General features: G+C 41.0%; 1 protein-coding gene across 1 annotated transcript in view; it reads left to right on the top strand.

Annotated features, from left to right (window-relative positions):
• Atf6 (activating transcription factor 6) overlaps nucleotides 1-20,811 on the top strand; it is a 238,157-nt gene that overhangs the window by 80,816 nt on the left and 136,530 nt on the right. The window lies entirely within an intron of this gene.

Raw genomic sequence — 20,811 nt, 5'->3', positions numbered from 1 at the left:
ACAGCTTGCTAGTAGAGTCTTTAGGGTCCTTTATGTATAGAATCATGTCATCTGCAAATAATGATAACTTGATTTCTTCCTTTCCAATTTGTATCCCTTTTATGTGTGTCTCTTGCCTTATTGCTATGGCTAAGACTTCCAAAACTATATTAAATAGAAGTGGAGACAGTGGACACCCTTGTCCTCTTCCTGATTTTAGTGGAAAAGCTTCCAGTTTTTCCCCATTTAGTAATATGTTGGCTGTAGGCTTGTCATAAATAGCCTTTATTATATTGAGATATGTTCCTTCTATTCCCAGTCTCTGTAGGACTTTTATCATGAAGGGATGTTGGATTTTGTCAAATGCTTTCTCTGCATCTAATGAGATGATCATGTGATTTTTGTCCTTCAACCCATTTATGTAATGTATTACATTTATAGATTTGCGTATGTTGAACCATCCCTGCATCTCTGGGATAAAGCCTACTTGGTCCGGGTGAATGATCTTTTTGATATACTCTTGTATTCTGTTTGCCAATATTTTGTTGAGAATTTTTGCATCTATGTTCATGAGGGAGATTGGTCTGTAATTTTCTTTTTTTGTTCTATCTTTGCCTGGTTTTGGTATCTGGGTGATGCTGGCCTCATAGAAGGAGTTTGGTAGAATTCCTTCTTTTTCTATTTCCTGGAAAAGCTTGAGAAGCAATGGTGTTAGCTCTTCCTTAAAAGACTGGTAAAATTCAGCAGTGAATCCATCCGGGCCTGGGCTTTTTTTAGTTGGGAGATTATTGATAACTGCTCGGATCTCCATGTTTGTTATAGGTCTATTTAAGTGATTAATCTCATTTTGATTTAATTTAGGTAGGTCATATAGATCAAGGAAATCATCCATTTCTTTCAGATTTTCATACTTTGTGGAGTATATGCTTTTATAGTATGTCCCTATAATTTTTTGAATTTCTCTGGAATCTGTTGTGATGTTACCTTGTTCATCTCTGATTTTATTAATTTGTGTCTCTTCTCTCCTTCTTTTGGTCAGATTTGCTAAGGGTTTATCAATCTTGTTTATCCTTTCAAAGAACCAACTCTTTGTTTCATTAATTCTTTGGATTGTTCTTTTTGTTTCTATTTCATTAATTTCTGCCCTAATCTTTATTATTTCTTCCCGTCTACTACTTTTTGGTTTGCCTTGTTCTTCTTTTTCCAAGGCTTTAAGGCGAAGCATTAGGTCGTTTACTTGCGACCTTTCTAATTTCTTAATATAGGCACTTAAGGCTATAAATTTACCTCTTAGAACTGCCTTCATTGTGTCCCAGAGATTTTGGTATGTTGTGTTCTCATTATCATTTGACTCTATAAATTTTTTGATTTCCTTTTTGATTTCTTCATTGACCCACTCATCATTTATTAGTGTATAGTTTAGTTTCCATGATTTTGTGTATGCTCTATAGCCTTTCTTGCTACTGATTTGTAGTTTAATTCCATTGTGGTCAGATAGAATGCAAGGAATTATTTCAATTTTCCTGAATTTGTTAAGATTTGCTTTGTGTCCTAATATATGGTCTATTTTAGAGAATGTTCCATGTGCTGCTGAAAAGAATGTATATTCTGCAGCCTTTGGATGAAATGTCCTGTATATATCTGTTAGGTCCATTCTTTCTATGACCTCATTTAGTCCAGATGCCTCTCTGTTTATTCTTTCCCTGGATGACCTGTCAATTGATGAGAGTGGGGTGTTAAAGTCACCCACCACCACTGTGTTTGGTGTTATCTGTGACCTTAGTTCTAATAGTGTTTGTTTGACGAATTTGGGAGCCCCCTTGTTAGGTGCATATATGTTTAGGATTGTAATGTCCTCCTGTTGGAGTGTGCCCTTAATCAATATAAAGTGACCTTCCTTATCTTTCTTGACTAACGTCGGACTAAAGTCTACCCTGTCTGATATTAGGATAGCAACCCCTGCTTGTTTTCTAGGCCCATTTGCTTGAAACACCGTCTTCCAACCTTTCACCCTAAGATAATGTCTATCCTTTGTAGAAAGGTGAGTTTCTTGGAGACAACAAATTGTAGGATCCTGCTTTTTAACCCAGTCTGCAAATCTATGTCTTTTCGTTGGGGCATTGAGACCATTGATATTAAGAGATATTATTGAAAGGTGTGTATTTATGTTTGCCATTTGTATGTGTGTGTGTGTGTTACTTGTTCTACCTGTGCTCTCTTCTGTTAACTGGTATTTGAGTATAGCTGGTTTTTTCTAGGTTCCTTATATGTGTGCTTTTCCTTTTGTTCAGCATGGAGGATTCTATCAAGTATTTTCTGTAGAGCTGGTTTTGTCTTCAAATACTCCTTTAACCTGCTTTTGTCATGGAATGTCTTTATTTCTCCATCTATTTGAATGGATAACTTTGCAGGATAAAGTAACCTTGGTTGACAGTTGTTATCTTTCAGAACTTGGAATATATCACTCCAAGCCCTTCTGGCTTTAAAAGTTTGTGTTGAATAATCTGCTGTAATCCTGATGGGCTTGCTTTTGTAGGTAACTTGATTTTTCTCTCTAACTGCTTTCAATATTTTTTCTTTGGTTTGTGTGTTTGGAAGTTTGAGTATAATATGGCGAGGAGAGGTTCTTTCTGGGTTTTGTCTGGCTGGGGTTCTAAAGGCTTCCTGTATCTGTATTGGCACCTCTTTCCCAATTTGGGGGAAATTTTCCTCTATGATTTTGTTGAAGATGCCTACTATGCCTCTGGAGTGGAGTTCTTCTCCTTCTACTATGCCCTGAATTCTTATATTGGATCTTTTCATAGTGTCCCGAATATCTTGAAATTCCCACTCATACTTTTCTATAAGTTTGTCTTTCTCTTTGTTGGACTGCATTAGGTCTGCCACCTGATCTTCTAGCTTAGATATTCTGTCCTCTCCCTCATCCATCCTACTGGTGAGATTTTCTACAGAGTTTTTTATTTCATTAACTGTGTTCTTCATTGCTAGTAATTCTGACTGGTTTTTCTTTATTATTTCTATTTCCCTATTTATGTCTTGTATTGCCTTCTTTATTTCATTAAATTGGTGTCCTGCCTCTTCTTTGATTCCTTTGATTTCCTCTTTGATTTCCTCTTTGATTTCTTCTTTGATTGTTTTCATGTGTTCTTTGACCTCTTTGAACATATTTATAATTATTCTTTTGAACTCTTTCTCAGGCATTTCCTCTAACTCTTTCTCACTGGAGGACATTTCTGATGCATTAATACTTTTAGGTGGATTTATATCATCTTGCTTTTTAGTGTTTCTTGTGTTATAATGTATATATTTTTGCATCTTAGATTAAGTTAATGCTTGGATTTTCTAGCTAGCTGTGTATTCTTAGCTGTATCAATTGATTTGATGTAATATATTTTCAGGGTAGGACCTTAAGGTATTAGGTGTGGCTCTTAAGACTCTCAGAGTATCTACAAAGATGTTCTTAGGGGTTGAGTTTCCCTGCTATAGGAGTATTCAAGCAGGCTGAGTGGAATAAAATACTGGTAGATTCTAAAATTTAACTAAACACTGTACACATTCAATCAAAAACAGCCCCGAGTATGTATGCAAGAGTAGTTATTATAATGACCAGATCCTCTATCAACAAAGAGGTTTAGATTTCTGGTCTGTTGAGGTATCCAAGTCAGCTTGTGACCAAGTGAGTCCCTTCCCTGGTGCAATCCCAGTTACCTTGGGTGATTGTGGTCTCAGTCAAGTTGCTGCCTGGGTCGTCGGGCTGCTGTTCTGATTTCTGGAGCTGGGCACTTGCTTTTCCTACGGGGCAAACTGAGCCGCTGCTGCTGCCTCTGCTGCTGTTGTAGCTGCCACCACCGGAGCCACCACCGCTGCTGAAGCTGCCGCTGCCGTGTCCACCGCCGCTGCTCCCCCCGAAGCCACTGCTCCCCCCGAAGCCGCTGCTGCGGGATCTGCCGCCGCTGCCGCTCCTGGGTCCGCTGCTTCTGGGGCTGCTGGTACCGGTGCTGGAGCCGCTGAAGTTGCTGCCGAACTCTGCTCCTGCTTGGGTCCTGCTGTCAGCCCAAGTTGGCGTGGCCGGTCCCGGGCCGCTGCTGTGTTCGCTGGAGCTGGGTTCAGGCGGTGGGGGAGGGGAGGGAGCCGCGGCTGCTCTGGTTGTATCGCTGTTCCACGTGTGCTTCTACCTCGCGGTCTGCTCCTCCCTCCGTTGCTCGCTGCCGCTCTCCCCTCACGTTTCCCGAGTTGCGGAGAGCGCGGGGTGAGGGGAAAATCCCGCACCTGGCTTGTCCTGCGGCTCGACCCGAGAGTCCGGCGGCTTTCTGCCGCGCCGCGGCTGCGGCGGTTGGCCGAGCTGCCCCGGAGCCGCTGTTCCCGCCTGTGCAGGCTCTGGATGCTCTATAACTCTTCTACTTCTCCGCTGCCGCCCCAATTTCCTATACACCTCACTTTTTAGTAAAAGTGTGTATTTTGCTGAGTTTTTTTGGTCTTTTTCCCCCCTAAGCTGCTTTGGCGTGGTACCTACGCCGCCATCTTAACCGGAAGTCTGGCACATGATTTAATCCCAGCACTCATGTGACAGAGGTAGGAGGATTGCTATGAGGTCAAGGCCAGCCTGAGACTACATAGTGAATTACAGGTCAACCTGGGCTAGAATGAGAGCCTACCTCAAAAAAACAGAACAAAACTAACCAACCAACCAACCAACCAAAAAGAAAAACAATAAACTATTTGCCATTAGCTAGTTGTACACCCCTTAAAAAAAAAAAAAAAAAAAACTGCTTTTTGGGCTGGAGAGATGGTTTAGTGGTTAAGGTGCTTGCCTACAAAGCCAAAGGACCCAGGTTCAACTCCCCAGGACCTATGAAAGCCATATGCACAAGGTGACGCATATGTCTGGAGTTCATTTGCAGTGGCTGGAGGTGCTGATGTGCCCATTCTCTCTCTTTTTGTCTCTTTCTCTCTCCCTCTCTTTTTCAAGTAAATAGATAAAAACAAAATACTTTAATAAAAAAAACTGCTTGTAATCTTGATCAAAGAATCCTCTTTTTTTTTGTATAAATGACTGAAAGCCCCCTTGCATGTACTAAACATTCAGTACCTTTTCAAAACTAACCTACTTGCCATACTTTTCATATCATTACTAATTCCTGCTTTTACATTTTATATGCACCTTTTCTCTTCTCTTCTCTTCTCTTCTCTTCTCTTCTCTTCTCTTCTCTTCTCTTCTCTTCTCTTCTCTTTTCTTTTCTTTTTTGGTTTTACAAGGTAGGGTCTCACTCTGGTCCAGGCTGACCTGGAATTAACTATGTAGTCTCAGGGTAGCCTCGAACTCACGGTGATCCTCCTACCTCTGCCTCCTGAGTGTTGAGATTAAAGGCATGTGCCACCACGCCTGGCTCTATATACACCATTTCTAAACTGAAAAACTTCCATCGTTCAACTTACACTTTCGTTAAGAATATCTTCCCACTGACATTTTTGAGATTGTTTTTAGCCAGTCATTTTTTACCAGTTATACAATTTGTCATAAACATTTTCTTCTACTTGTTGACATTTTGCTTTGTGCTATTATTAAATTTTCTTTTAAACATTTTATCCAGCTATAAGATTTCAAACCATGCTGTTCAGTTCACTAATTTTCTCCTGTAAAAATAAAGCAGTGTTCATCCCAGAGCTCCTATGCATTTTTATTTATTTCTTAGCGAGAGAGAGAAAGAGGTAAAGAGAGAGATGTTGGGGGGGGGGGAGTTGGCACACTAGGGCCTGAGCCACTGTAATCAAACTCCAGACACTTCTGCTACTTAGTGGCCATGTGCAACCTTGTGCTTGTGTTACCTTTGTGTCTGGCTAATGTAGGATCTGGAGAGTAGAACGTATGTCCTTAGGCTTTACAGGCAAGTACCTTAACTGCTGAGCCATCTCTCCAGTTCCACATACACATTTATATATGTTAATTTGCTTTCTCTGAACAAACTGTGTGCTTTCTTAAGAGGCCACATAAGATGTGTAGTAATTTGTTAACTCAGACTTACAGCAAATATTTATAGAACACTTACTGCTTGCAGATACTGGCCAGGAATAAGGCATGCAAGCACAAATGAAAGTGTAGTCTAATAAGAGAAGCAGACATTTAAACAACTGGAGTATGAGGAAGAATTATGGACTTGGCATTTAAAAAAGAAAAAAAATCTGATTTTCTTTACACAGCATGTCTAAAACACACGTATGTATTTTCCAGGCAAGAATTTCTCCAGTTCTGTGGATATCTACTGAACTTCTTTAATTTAACTCAATCCTCACACTACTCAGATGAGACTTATAGGATAAGGAGTAGTGGAGGCGAGAAACTTCTAGGCTCTCTACAGGTGCAGTATCCCCAGCACTTTTGTACCTGCCAGCCTGGGAGCTCTGCAAACCCCACTGGTGTTGGAGTTTCATGGAGACTTCATTATGCTGGTGTGATGATTAAACTGTTGGCCTTTGGTGATAAAAATCAGCCTGTAGCCTCTTTTCCATCCCTATAGGTTGGGAGATAAGACTGAAAATTTCAACCCACTTACATGATTGGTTTTTCTGGCAATCAGCCTTCACCTTCCAATAGTTACTTCATTACTCTTGGCTCAGGTATGGCTAGAAAGGGTTTACTTACAAAAGCTGCATTTTTCTCCCCCTTGTCACTCAGGAAATCCCAAGGTTTTTAGGAGTTCTATGCCAGGAACCCTTAGACAGTACCAAATGACAACAAATTATTATTATTTTCTTTTCAAAAAACTTATTTATTCACATATGTGTATGTTCATATGGGCATGCCAAGGCCTTTTGCCACTGGAAACTAACACCAGAGGCTTTCACCACTTTTTGTGTCTGGCTTACATGGGTGGCTTGGGAACTGAACTGAGGTTGGTAGGCTTCGCAAGCAAGTGTCTTGAACCACAGTGAACCATCTTCCCAGCGTCATTTTTCTTCTTCTGTCATAGTATCACATTCATATTCTTGAGCAAACATAGAAGCAAGCAGTAACTCTGATTGTGGCAATCCTGGGAGAGTCTGGGCAGTATGTCTCAGGGAACATGTAAAGAGTCTATCCTGCTATAAGAAGTAAGGATGGAGCCAGGCATGGTGGTGCACACCTTTAATCCCAGCACTCGGGAGGCAGAGGTAGGAGGATTTCTGTGAGTTCGAGGCCACCCTGAGACTACATAGTGAATTCCAGGTCAGCCTAAGCTAGAGTGAGACCCTGCTTCAAAAACAAACAAACAAACAAACAAACAAAAAAAAAGGAAGTAAGGATGGGGGCTGAGAGAGGCATCTTGTGAATGGCCTTATAAGCCAACAGAAATTTGAAACAAATAAACAGTTGTAAATGGATTAATGATCTTCATAGCTACTGTGTATTTCTATTATAGATTGATACATTAAGAAAGGAAGAGACAACAGTTCCCCCTTTTAGTTTAGAAAAGGCTATGTTCAAAAAAGAATCAAATGAGCAGTACAAAAAAGGGAGATTAAGAATAGGAGAAAGTTTAAATGTTTGGAAATCCTGAGGTTCAGCTAGCCAAGATTTGTGCTTTTCTTCATGAGGCTTAAGGAGTAGAAAGCTAAAAAGTAGTAGGAATATTAAGACTGATTTAAGGTTAAAAACGTTAAAAACCTGAAGAAAAGCAACAAAGTGAAGAGCTGAAAAGAATGAAGAAACAGAAATTTCTTAACAAGTTGGAATGTCCCCAAATACCAAAAAGGAAATAAAGAAGAAACTGGCTGTGAAGCTCATAAAAACCAAGAACTATTTCTTCTAGACAAGCTTTGGCACAAGCAATAAAATGTCAAAGCCTCAAGAATAATCATGGCTTGGCAACTGTTGCTGAGGCAAACGTGTTGGAAGGAAGATGTGTGTTATTCAGAAGTACCTTCTTGTGGCCCCAGTTCTTCCAGTCTCCTCTCTACAAGATGGGAGCTCCTCCATCAGGGGCCCGGGGCCTGCCAGAAGAGTAGAAACTTCCTAGATGAAGCCTGTCAGTTCCACCTGGAAGATACTTTCTAGACACTTTCCACATTGATGCTCATGTATATCAATAAATCTTAACTACTATTATGTTTAATTGGTACAGAATGTGAGCTCTATCTGAATTTTCTAGATTACCACAAAATTAAATTCGGCCACACAGATATTTTATTCAGAGATTTCCAAAGTATTTTAAATTTAGGAACTTAAACTCTTAGTGCTCACATTATCATAATAAGGGTAATTATATTGTTTCAGATACTCATTGTAGAATTAAACTTCTGTGCTTTATTGGTATGGGCACATGTGGAAAAATACAAAAAGTATTCACCGTGTATGTATATACATATATATAAATAAATATTTTCTGAAAGCAGTTGATGATATAACATAAATATACCTTACATCTCAAGCAAGAAAATTTTGTCAAAGGGTAATGTACAGCAAAACTAACTATTTTGAAGAGTTTTAGGTTAATGCATAGTCATCACATAAAAAAGAAAATAAATTAAACAGACTCAAATGGGTTAATTTTTCTGACCTTATTGATGTTTCGTGGATGGTAAAGAAAGCATCTAGCTATTTTTGGCACAAGATTCAAGGAGCTGGTCCACTCTGGGTGGTCTATAAAAATATTGACTCTAGGCAGCAAGAAATAGCTCAAGAGGACACATGTGAACTGATAGGAAACACCCTTCCCCTTACCACTCATTGACTCAATGCTCTGTGGTTATTGGTTATGTTTCATAGCTGATTACCTGAAATATTTTATGTAGGGCTTTTTATTTTAAAAAAATGCTTACAAATCCTGACTTTTGCAATATACCAAGATTGTTTGCTTTTTATCCCTGTAGGTTGTTACAAGAGGCTCAAGATGCCAGGGACTTGTGTTTCTGACAGTGTGGTAGGCTAAAGGTATAGAGACACATACTGTGTGCCAGAAAATGCTATATTAAAAAGTAAATCAGGGCTGGAGAGTTGGCTTAGTGGTTAAGGCGCCTGCCTGTGAAGCCTAAGGACTCATGTTTGACTCTCCAGGTCCCATGTAAGCCAGACGTACAGTGACACAAGTGCACAAGGTGGCACATGTACACAAGGTGGCGCACATGTACACAAGGTGGCACACCTGTCTGGGGTTTGATTGCAGTGGCTGGAGGCCCTGATGTGCCTCTTTTTCTCACTCTCACATTAAAAAAAAACAAAAACCACTAGGCTGTTCGTCTTTAAAAAAGAAAAAAGTAAATCAAACTAATTTCATGGCTTAAGTGGAAACAGTATAAAGACTTCTCAGAGTACAAAAGTATTAAGATAATATAAATCTATAAAGGTAAAGTACTGGAAGTCATATTTGTTCTTTTTTTGTTTTGTTTTGTTTTTGTTTTTTGGTTTTTTGGGGTAGGGTCTCACTCTGGCTCATGCTGACCTGGAATTAACTGTGTAGTCTCAGGGTGGCTTTGAACTCATGGCAGTCCTCCTACCTCTGCCTCCCGAGTGCTGGGATTAAAGGTGGGTGCCACCATGCCTGACTTTAAACTTTTTTTATTGACAACTTTTATAATTACAGACAATAAACCATGATAAATCCCTCTCTTTCCCCCACTTTCCCCTTCACAAATCCACTCTCTATCATATCCCTTCTCTCTCTCCATTAGTCTCTCTTTTATTTTGATGACATCATCTTTTCCTTCTATTATGAGGGTCTTGTGAAGGTAGTGCTTAGCACTGTGAGGTCATTGATATCAAGGCCAATTTATGCCTGAACGATTGCATTGTAAGCAGTCCTACCCTTTCTTTGGCTTTTACATTCTTTCTGTCACATCTTTGCAATGGACCCTGAGCCTTGGAAGGTATGATAGAGATATTTCAAAAAGAGCAGCTTCTCTAACAAAAAGTAAGAATAGCATTAATATATGGGTATGAATGTTAAGAAAAGCATTTACAGGGCACTTTGGTGAGCATAATATATGCTTTTAGCCAGATGTGAGCAGGCCTATTATACTACTAGGGCTCATGATCTCCCCCACCATAGGCTTTTGATTAGGTTTTCAGTACAAGGCATGAAATTCCTCCCATGGAGCAGGCTTCCAGTCCAATTAGAGAGCAGCTGATTTCCCCCATAACAGACATGCCACTATTGTACCTGTTCAGTCACTTGGCCTGGCTGGCCAAACTTAAGACTTGTAGTGTCCACTGTTTTCACCACTGATGATTTCTCTTTCCCATAGGGCTGCAGGAAGCATAGCTTTTACTAGTTTTCTGTCAGCTGGTTTACAGGGAGGTTTTCAGCTCAACTCAAGCTTGATTTCTCAGTGACCTTGTAGCCCAGGCATGTGGCATCTTCAGCAGTAGGGTTGTACCATCTATTTCTGGTAGGAAACCAAGAGCCTTGGCAATAGCCTGTAATATTTTGGGGGTATCAGGAACCTCTGTGGCCAACAACTCACTGGAAGGTATTCCATCCCTGGCACTGACATTTTTCTAGTAATAGTTTATGGCTTCTGAGTGTGTTATTATCCAAAAAGGTAGGTTTCCATATGGCTTATTCATAACATCTTGATTTTTTTTTTAATGTTTATTATTAACAAGATATTTTGTTGGTACCCTCTTTTCCTTCATCCCTGCCCCTATTCTGTTGGAGATGCTCCTCAGTGGGATTACAGGTATTCCCTATGGGATTGTAGTTTATGCATTGTGGGAGCAGTAGTCAGTTGTTTTTGGGGGGAGGGAGGTTTGAAACACTTTGCTTTTTTAAAGTAAATGTTTTTGTTTTCCTTTTTTTATGTTTGGTTTTTCAAGGTAGGGTCTCATTCTAGCCCATGCTGACCTGGAATGCACTATTTAGTCTCAGGGTGGCCTCGAACTCACATCAATTCTCTTACCTCTATCTCCTGAGTGCTGGGATTAAAGGTGTGCGCCACCACACCTGGCACCGTCACATCTTGACTTTCGATTAACCCTTCCGCACCCTTCTTTTACTCAATGTCTTTCCATGACCTCACTTTGGCCATTCCACCCCTATTAATCTGTTCATCTACTTACATAAGTACAATACCATCCTTCATCCCCTTAAGTCCTCCCCTCTCCTCCCTCTGTTATAGCCCTTTTCTAGCCTTGTATCCTCTGCTACTAATTAGTATTATTTTTTGAGTAGGGTCTTACTCTAGCTCAGGCTGACCAGGAATTCACTGTTTAGTCTCAGGGTGGCCTCAAACTCACAGCAATCCTCCTACCTCTGCCTCCTGAGCGCTGGGATTAAAGGCGTGCACCACCACGCCTGGCTGTGCTACCAGGTTTTACTCTAACTCACACACAAGTGTAAACATTTGTAGCTGGGATCCACATATGAGAGAGAACATGCAAACATATTTTTTTATTTTTATTTTTAGAGAGAGAGAGGGAATTGGTATGCCAGAGCCTCAGCCACTGCAGTCAAACTCCAGACACTTGGGCTACCTAGCGGGCATATGCGATCTTGTGTTTGCCTCACCTTTGTGTGTCTGGCTTACGTGGGGTCTGGAGAGTCAAACATGGGTCCTTAGACTTCCCAGGAAAATGCCTTACCTGCTAAGCCATCTCTCTAGCCCCATACTTTTGTTTTTAAAGTTCTTATTTGCATCTGTGTGGTTGTGTATATGGGCGCAGCAGGGCCTCTTGCTGTTCCACATGAACACCAGATGCTTGTGCAACTTTTTGGGTCAAGCTTGTGTGTATAGCTTGGCCATTGAATCTGGGTGGGCAGGCTTTGCAAGGCAGCACTTTTAACTACTGAGCCGTCTTCCCAGCTCCATGATTTTTGTTTCTAAAGATAAAGTTTCATTATGTAGCATAGGCTAGCCTGAAATTATGTAGCCAAATTGGTCTCAAACTTAACATCCTCCTGCTTCACACACCTAGGCATATGCTGCCATGCTTGGCACTGTTCTGTATTTATTTCCTGATCCTAGATGCCTAGAATCTGGGGATAGGACAAACAGTTCTGGACCCAAGCAAGGCAGGAAGGCACAACTGAGACCCCTTCTCAAGGAAATGAACTTCCAGATAGGGAAGCTTTTGGTGAGTACCTACTTCAGCTTTGGCTTTGAGTAGAATAGAAATAAAGAAAAAGTGTCAACTGGATCTAATGGTGCATGCCTAGAATCCTAGCTACTTGGGGGGCTGAGGAGAAAGGCAGGAAAATCATAAGTTCCAGGCCTGCTTGGGCTGCAGAGTGAGTTCAAGGCCAGCCTGGGTCTGTTTCAAATGGGGTTGGGATTGTAGTGCAATTGGTAAAGTGTTTGCCTAGCATGCACAGAGCCTTGGGTTTAATCCCCAACACTGCATAAACCAGGCATGGTGGTACATGACTAATCCTCGCACTCAGGTGGTAGAGATAAGAGGATCAGCAGTTTAGGTTCATCCTCAGTTACATAGCAAGTTAAAGGTTAGCTTTTTGGGACTGGAGAGATGGCTTAGTGGTTAAGGAACTTACCTACAAAGCCAAAGAACCTCAGTTTGATTCCCCGGGACCCATGTAAGCCACATGCACAAGCTGGTGCACACATTTGGAGTTCGTTTGCAGTGGCTGGAGGCCCTGGTGTGCCCATTCTCTCCCCCCTCAAATAAATGAATAAAGGTCAGCTTGGGCTATATAAGTTTCCCTATCTATCTATCTATCTATCTATCTATCTATCTATCTATCTATCTATCTATCTACATACATACATACATACATACATACATACATACATACATACATATTATATTATTTATATATATAGATATATATATAGACACACACACACACACTCACACACACACTCACTCACTCACTCACCCACCAAAAAAAGAAAAGGAAAGAAAGAAAGGCCAATCCAACAAGAATAAATAAAAATACAAAAAGGGCCAGGGATACAGCTCAGTGATAGAGCCCTTGCCTAGCATACATGACTGTTTGGATTCAATCTCTAGTACTGAAAAATAGAACGGGGGAAAAAAACCTCTTCCAGTTATTTACTACAAACTCCATATATATGCAGGTTTGTAAATTTGAACCTGAATTTATACTACTGGCATGTATTAAAAATAAAAATAAAAAGGGAAAAAAGTTGAATTTAAATATAGCTTTATATAGGTGATATTTCCAGATTGCAAGCAGAAGCAAATGCAAATCTTTCTCTGAGGATTTAAATACTTATTCTAAAAAAATTATGACCTTTACAATATGAATATATTGCTTATTGGTCCTATTCCCATTGAATTATACTCATATATCTTCTCCCCTGCCCCCATTTCACTGAAGGTTCTCTTTAGTGGGATTGTTAGTATTCACTGTGGGGTCACAAATGCACCAGTCAGTCTTAGTGGGCAGGGGCTTTTTGGGAAGGGGTACAATGTCTTAGGATACACCTTCCCATACTGTGGCTCTTAGAATCTTTTTGCCTTGTCTTCCACAATGTTCTCTGAGCCTTGGTGGGTATGCTGTAAATTCCCTTTAGTGTTGAACTCTCTGCATCCTTGAATTTTCTGCTTTGGTGACTTCTGAGTCTCCTCATTGTCTACCACCATGTTCTTGGATGAGATTGTGGAGCTAACAGTGAGAGTAGGTAGCATTTGAGTTTAAGTCACCACTTCTTCTGTAGTATGTCCTGGGCCCTGGTAGATATGATAGAGATGACTTGTCTTGTGTTAAGCAGTTATCTTTTCTTGTTGTATTGATGGATCTTGGTTATTTTTTTTAATATTTTTTTGTCGTTTTTATTTCTTTATTTGAGAGTGACAGAGAGAGAGGGAAAGAAAGAGACAGATAGAAAGGGAATGGGCACGCCAGGGCTTCCAGCCACTGCAAACGAACTCCAGATGCGTGCGCCCCCTTGTGCATCTGGCTAATGTGGGTCCTGGGGAATCGAGCCTCGAACTGGGGTCCTTAGGCTTCACAGGCAAGCGCTTAACCACTAAGCCATCTCTCCAGCCAATCTTGGTTATTTTTGTATTTACTCCCATATGTTAAAAACAACATTCTCCAACCAAGAGTGATAGTAGCATGGATCAGAGGGGATAGATATAGTGCTTTCAAAGACTTTTTGTTAGGCATACCTTCTCTTAGCTAAAGAACAGTAGGAGCTTCTCTCTAGATTCTATGACCTTCCTGTCCATAGGATTCTGAGTTGGTTTCAGTGTCAAGTATGAATTCCTTTCCACTGAGGGGGCACATGGTTTTTTAGATTTTTGTTGACAACACAACATAATTATAATCCCATCCCACATCCCTTCTTCTTTTCCTCCTGAGTCCCCCTTCAACGAACCCCTTCTTCTTTCCATCTGGTCTCTCTTCTGTTTTAATGTCATCATTTTTTGCCCTCTTACTATTCAGGTCTTAGGAAGGTAGCATCAGCCACTGTGAGGTTATGAATATCAATGCTACTTTGTGTTGGAGGACAGTATTATAAGCACTTCTCCCCTTCCTTTGACTCTCATATTCTTTGTGGCATTTCTGCAATAGTCCCTGAGCCTTGGATGTGATCAAGATGTCTCACTTAGTGCTGAACACCCCACTGTCACTATGGTGAAATTATTTTAGAAAGCAAAGGAATTGTCACAGAACTCAAAAGTGGCATGAGCCTTTTCAATTAGACTTCTCTTTCTTTCTTTTTTGTTGTTGTTTTTTCGAGGCAGGGTCTCATTCTAGTCCTGGATGACCTAGAATTCACTATGGAGTCTCAGGGTGGCCTCAAACTCACAGTGATCCTCTTACCTCTGCCTCCCGAGTACTGGGATTAAAGGTGTGCACCACCATGCCCGGCTTCCTTTTCTTTTATTCTGAACATATAGCACAAGTATATAGCACATGATTGACATTTGAAAAGTATTTCTTGGTCAGGAATGCAGAATTGATTTAAAAAGGGGGGAAATAAAAGAAGAAAATGGGGAAATTGATTTTGACAGAAAGAATTTCTAACAGATTATATTAGGAGTATAAAGTTTAACCAGTAGCAAGTTGTGCTAAAAATCCATCCTTCCTTACAGAACACTCTGATTAAGAGCTAGTTGGAAGTAGGCTTGCTAGCTCATGCTTGTAATCTCAGCATTTGGGAAGCTGGGGTAGGAGGATTGCTGCAAGTTCAAGGCCAGCCTGGGCTAAGAAAGCTCCAAGCAGCTGAGGCTAGATTGAGACTGTCTTAAACCAAAGTTGGAGAAATAATTCAAGTCCATGACTTTCAGTTTTTCTTTCTTCCTCACAAGTTGTTAAATTCTTCCAATTTAACACAATTAGTGGTACTTTCATGTAGTGTTTCTCCTTGGCAGTATAGCATTATTATGGAATCTTAAAAGGATTTCTGACTCTCACCTAAGACATACTGTTGCAGTCAGGTCTGCATTGCTGGCAGAAAACATCTGACCAAGAGCAGCTTGTAGGAAAAAGGTTTATTTTGGCTTACAGACTCCAGGGGAAAACAATGGCATGAGCAGAGGGTGGACATCACTCCCTGGCCAATATCAGATGGACCATAGCAACAAGAGAGTGTGCCACACACCAAAGGGAAACTGGCTATAATACCCATAAGTCTGCCCCCCCCCCCCCAACAATACACTGCCTCTAGGAGGCTTTAATTCCCAAATCTCCATCAGTTAGGAACCTAACATTCAGAATACCTAAGTTTATGGAAGACACCTGAATCAAACCACCACACATATGGAATCTGATAAGATTAAAGATTTGTTTAAAAACAGTTTCCCTAGCTGATACTGAAATATGTCCCGTGTTGAAAACTACTATATATAGTTTTATATTCTTTCTTTCGATACAGTGGTTTCTATGGAAATTAGAGATATCTAAAAGGGAAATTTCATTAAATCTCTAGATTGACACCTCTGTGTTTATAAGCTTGTCTTATATACTTGAGGAAATTCCCAGGCCTCTGTTTTGAACAGAATAGGAGCCACAGCATCATCCAATGAGAGGAACATTCAGGCACATAGGACTGTGGCTTATGGAGCCCTTTGTTGTGTTTCTCTTTCTGTTTTAGAGGTTTCTCTAATCGTCCTTTTCTGCAAACAGTAAACATGCCAAGGAAGTTTTACCTTTGCTACATTGTGCAACACCAAAACAAATCGAGTGTTAGAGGGGCTTTTTCCTTGTGGCTCTGGGTTAGATGATATATCCTCACTAGGTCTGGAGTTTCTGTAGCATGAGACATCAGACATCACAAGGATAAATCCATCATATCACTCAGGGATCAGATCACTGTGGTCTCTTGTGAGACTGGGCTTTAGGGAAGAGGTGACCACAGAGCTTTGTAGCATTAAGTCAGTCGTCTAGAAGTGGTGAGAAATGTCTTTATTTCAGAATTCTCTGAGTTGTCCCCTTTTCATTATTTTCCAGGAAGAATTCTAGCTTCTTATCCTAAGATGAGCTTGTCTCTGAATCTGGTTCTAATTTCTTTTTTCTGTTCTGTTGTTGGTCACGTTGTGCTGTATGACATCACTGTTTGGCTGTAGGTTAAAAGACACTGTATAACTTAGATGTCAGGATTCCAATCACCAAGTATACATGGTTTTATTCATCAGGTTCTTAAACAAAATCTAATTTGAGTTCTTGGCTGAAAGTTCTTTCCACATTTATCAAAGTGACACATAAACTGGAGAAATACAATACTTCTAAGTACCAGGTGTTCTGAATCCGAGATGATAGTGCCAGCACCAGCCCTTTCCCAGATAGTTTAATTTATTCATGTTTGTAAAAATTGCCTGTGCAAAGTAATTGCTTCACTTTTCTCATAGCCTCTGTAAGATGTCATTCTTTGTTTTAGAGAATGGCTTAGACTGTCAAGTACAGAGCTGGATTTGAGGGCATGGAAAATTCTGCTGGTGGTTTTTTCTTTACTTTTGGCTTTCATGTGAACTGCATATAGAGGGTCTTATAAGGAATATCCCAGTATATTAACACGTACTTCTTGGCAGTGTTTCCCCCCAAGACTTCAGTTAATATAATGAAACAAAAGGCAGTTGAAATCAGAAGCTTATGTCCTATTCTAACTTCCTTCTTTATGGAATAAACCAGTGGGTATCACTTTCCAAGCTAAAAGGAGATAATGTGATAATGTCTGCTGTTTTATCTTGCAAGAGGCAATCAATGAGAAAAATAGACCAGAAGAGAAAACTACTGTCACAGCTTGAATGCTTAGGTATTTTCTTCATATGACACGTTAGTGAGCATAAAGCAAGGACCGGGAATGGGCATCCAGAATCACCTTCTTAACGCCCCTCCTCAGTGCTTAGTACATCCCTTAAGCATGAATCCCGTAAACAGGATTCAGGATACCTGGTACTTAGAAGTACTATGTTTATTCCCACTGCAGTATTTAGTATTTCCCTTATAACTACCCTCTGTAATACTTATAACTTTCCTTAAAAGTACCTTTTGTAGTGCTCTTCCAGGTGGAATCTTGTTTTGCAAACTCTGCACAACATACACATAAAGGCATAAACAGCTCAACTTTGTACTGAGTGAGTGAGGTGAGAATAACTGAGACTTTTGATGTGTAGATATATATGTATTTATTATCTACTGCTTAGGCTTCTAGCCAGTTTGTTATTAATGTCTTTTTGTCTCCAGAGTTGAGTTGCTTTTTCATTTTAGTAAGCATTTAAAACTTCTTTAGGGCTCCTTCTACAGATTATTCTCAACTGAGTAATGGCTAATATCAGCATGAATCATTGGTATGCGTTTTGCACTTAGACTGCTTGATATTCAGTTTTCTGGACATAAACAGGCATTAATATGTTATATCCACAGTCAATTTGTCACAGTTTATGACCTCTGAGGAGCAAAATCTGGGGAATGTACACACAGTCTGTATATTTTATGTGGCTTTCTGTCTCACCCCTTTTATGAGAATTCTCATTAAAGCAGCCTGCCTGCTTGTCCTCCTCTTCCTTGCTTTCTCCTTTCTTCCCTCCCTCCTTCCCTTCCTTGTGATATAGACAATAAGAAGTAAGGTAATTAGAAGAAGAGAAAATGGACATAAATGTGAAGATTATCAGTTCTAGAATAACCTGGGTCAGCCTTATGTTGATGCTATGTGCCAATGTGATAAAAGCAGCTAATTATTTTTTAATTAAGTAGAAACTTTGGACACATCATGTGTTGGTACCATCATTTCCCTCCTCCCTTCCCCCACTCCACTGAGGGACCTCCTTAGTGGGATTGCTGGTGTTCATGGAGTTGTGGGTTATGAGTTGTGAGAGCAGCAGTCAATCATTGTTGAGTTGGCAGTGCCTTTGGATATTGCCTCCTACCCCGTGGCTCTTATAGTCTTTCTGCCCGCCCCCCCTTCCACAAAATTCCCCGAGCTGTGGAGGGTGTGCTTTGAGTCTACTTTAGTGTTGAGCTCTCAGCAGCTTTGGGATTTCTGCTTTGGTGCATTGTGAGTATACCCAGTGGCTGTCTCCATCCCCTTGGCACAGGTTGTCAGGTTTGCTGTGGAAACGACACTGTTGCTCATCTTGCCAACTTGCCTCTAAAACCCTTGAATAAAAGTTACCTGGCCAGGCGTGGTGTTGCACACCTTTAATCCCAACTGTGGGGAGGCAGAAGTAGGAGGATTGCTGAGTTTGAGGCCACCCTGAGACTACATAGTGAATTCCAGGTCTGCCTGGGCTAGAGTGAGACAAAAAAAGTTAAAATTTGGATGGGGTTCCCATTAGCATTTTAGAAGTTGGAGGGTGATCTAGGGGACCCGGTAGCTGGAGATGGATTGTCACATAACCATCTGAGTGTGGACTAACTGTAGATGAGAGGATACAAGGTTAAGATTGTAGTTAAATACACAATCCCAAATAGCAGATTTATTACCAGAAGTGACAGGCGTGATCATCATGAAGATCTAGAAATTTACCAGATGGTGTGGTCTATACCTGTTCTTGTCACAATGAGTATATCCACCTAAAGTTACAGTCTGGGCTGTGATGATTAAATTCTTTAAGATAAAGCTTACTTTTTGGCTATATTTTTCTTTTTCTCTTTTTTAAATTTTTATTAGCATTTTCCATGATTATAAAAAAAAATCCCATGGTAATTCCCTCCCACCCTCCCCCACTTTCCCCTTTGAAATTCCATTCTCCATCATATTACCTCCCCATCTCAATCATTGCACTTACATATATACAATATATTTTTCTATTGAATGTTTAAGACCAAGCAGGTGGCCAGTGTTTAATTTTATATTGTAATTTTGAAGGTTAGCTGTGGCTCTTTAGGGGAGACTTTTAGGGATCTGGGAGGAGCTCTGTGGCTCTCTCAGCATTAGTAACATCTGCTAGGATGAGTCAGGGCCTGTACTGACCATGTGGCTTCCCTTCCTTTGGACACGTTAAGGGTTATCCCTTCTGATTTGTCTGTCCTTCTGCAGGCAGGATATTAATTAGAATCCATTTTTTTGGGTCTCCATGTCTCCTCTGATCAATAAGATAGGTCACTTACCAAGCATTTTAGAATCCTCTAGAGAAAGGAGTGTCCCATTGGCTCTTGAGCTATTTTGAGCTGGAGGGGCTGGGACCAAAATATCAGGCACCCTTTTAACCCCAAATTCCTCATTGGTTCTGGCTGCTACGTCTGGTTGTTAAGCACCCAGGAGAAAAATGGGATGTAGAGTATGTCTGTACCTTTTGTCTTTAATAAAATAGATGTAGTTAAAACATGGTAACAACACATAAACCATAACCCCATGGGGAATACCTGCAACCCCACTGAGGAACGTTCCCAATGGAATGGGGGTAGCCAAGGAAGTTCTGCTGAGAGGAGGAGGAGGAGAGGGAAGGAAGAGAGTGTTCTGAAGCTGGCAAAACAAGCTGAGAGGCACCCATTAGGGCTTGGTGGTCTGGAGAAAGAGACCTGAGGGGTTGAGAGTGTGTAAGACCTGGGGAGCCCAGAAATGGCGAGGGGTATGGCCTGATTTATAGGTGTGGTTTAGACAAGAGAGCAAGAGTGAGGGAGGGAGTACAACTCCTCTCCAAGAGAAGGCCAACCCGTGAGGTACACTTAACAAGGAGGGGACGAGGGAAGGGTTAGCAGAGAGAGCGTTTACCTCTGAGAATAGGCCAGTCTGTGAGGGACACTTACCGAGGAGTAGAGGAAGAGGGAAGGTGGAGAAGTGAAGCTGAATTGTGGTGAGTGAGGAAGCGTGCACCTGGCAGATGGTCTGAGCCTTCAGAGGGTCCATGGCAGCTCAGTGGCCTTGGTGGGGGAAAGGCGGTCTGGCTACCCAAGAGGGGAACCAGGAGCTTCCTGTCCGATTCATGGCACCAGATGTAAGGTTTGTGAATGACCAAAGACCACACATGACCACTCTGAGGCTGGAAAAGAGCTGTCTGTTGGGGCCTGAGCTGCTGGGCTATCTCATGGGAGGAGAGAGAGAGAACAGCCAATGTGAGTCTTGATAGCATGGGTTTTTATAGAGTGTTTCTTTTTTGGGGGGGGATACAGAAGACAAAAGGAATGAAAATTTCAGGGCAAAGCAGGGACCAAGCTGAGAAGGAAATCAATCAGGAAATGGATCACCATCAGAAAAGGAGCCAGGTTGTCTCTGTAGGAAAACTGCGGCCAAGCATTGTTACGTCAGGGCAGTAAGGGTTAGGCAAAGTGAACATCTGAAATTGCATTCTCCTCCTTCATCTCAACTCCATCCTGAGACTCTTGTCCTGCCTAACCTTCTTCCTCCATGGCTGTGCCTGATTTGAAGGTTCAGCCTAGCAGTATGTGGCTGTCTGCTACAGTTTCCATGGCACCAATTCATTTTGGATTTAGTTTTGTGTATATTACTTCCTGCCCTTCCATTCTCCTCTCCCCAAACTCTTCCAACCCT

The sequence above is a fragment of the Jaculus jaculus genome, chromosome 1 (genome assembly GCF_020740685.1).
Source record: "Jaculus jaculus isolate mJacJac1 chromosome 1, mJacJac1.mat.Y.cur, whole genome shotgun sequence".
Classification (NCBI taxonomy): Eukaryota; Metazoa; Chordata; class Mammalia; order Rodentia; family Dipodidae; genus Jaculus; species Jaculus jaculus.
This window is presented reverse-complemented; position numbering and strand designations above follow the sequence as displayed.